The following is a 1163-nucleotide window of genomic DNA, read 5'->3' on the forward strand; positions in this document are numbered from 1 at the left end:
AGAACCTACTGTAAATTTACCTTTGAAGGCCATTATTTTAACTTCTCTTATTGAAAATTTTAAATTATAGTTCAAAAAAATAGATTTGGAATACATACACCAAACTAAATGTTAATTTTCTGTCCTGTATCATTATTCGGTCATCGGTAAAAAAAGCACTTCGTCTTCAGGCCACGAGTGACCTACCGGGACCATCCAACTGCCGTGTCATCCTCAGTGGGGGCTGCGGATAGGAGGGGCGTGGGATCAGCACACTGCTGTCCCGGTCGTTATGATGGTATTCTTGACCGAAGCCGCTACTAATCGGTCGAGTAGCTCCTCATTTGGCATCACGAGGCTGAGTGCACCCCGAAAAATGGCAACAGCGCATGGCGGCTGGATGGTCACCCATCCAAGTGCCGGCCACGCCCAACAGCGCTTAACTTCGGTGATCGCACGGGAACCGGTGTATCCACTGTGGCAAGGCCGTTGCCTTGGTCATCGGTAAAGAAGAGTTTATTTATGTGTGTGTGTACACTTGTATTTTCTGATACCTAATTTAACTTTCCGTTGCCACTGCATAACAATGTCCCCTAATTAACAATACAGTATTATTTTGTTCATAGCTGTAGTTCAACAGATGCAGAATATTTCAATAAAGATAAAAAAACCATCCGTTAGCTGCACAAGAATACCTTTATTTGGTTCACTTCACCGGTTTCGACAGTTTAAACTGTGATCTTCAGAAGTGAAATAAACTCAAATCACTGGTACGTGACACAGTTTTGGAATACATTTGGGAACCATATGTCAGTTATACATTGGATTCAGTGCAATCATGTAGTAAAACTTCCTCCTCTGCATTTAAAAGTGGAATTCCCATACTGATCTTAACGTTGATTTTAGTTTCCCCGAAGGCTGTTTTCACTTTTCTATGTGGTGTTTCAGTCTATCCGACAATCATTCTTGTTTCGATTTCTTCATATTTTTCATGCAGTCATTTCGCCTCATCTTCCCTCCATTTTCTACTAATTTTATTCCTAATTGACTTGTATTTCTGTGTTCCTGAATATCCCTGAGTATTCTTTTACTTCTTTCTGTGATAGATCAGCTGAAGTATTTCATCCGTCAGGCATGGTTTCTTCGCAGTTATTTCACCCTACTCTTTATCACCACTAAATTGT

At 40.8% G+C, this 1163-nt stretch overlaps 1 pseudogene; it reads right to left on the bottom strand.

Annotated features, from left to right (window-relative positions):
• Positions 1-356: 356 nt before the first annotated feature.
• Positions 357-473, bottom strand: LOC126261211 (5S ribosomal RNA; annotated as a pseudogene).
• Positions 474-1163: the final 690 nt, after the last annotated feature.

This window comes from Schistocerca nitens, chromosome 5, assembly GCF_023898315.1.
Source record: "Schistocerca nitens isolate TAMUIC-IGC-003100 chromosome 5, iqSchNite1.1, whole genome shotgun sequence".
Taxonomy (NCBI): Eukaryota; Metazoa; Arthropoda; class Insecta; order Orthoptera; family Acrididae; genus Schistocerca; species Schistocerca nitens.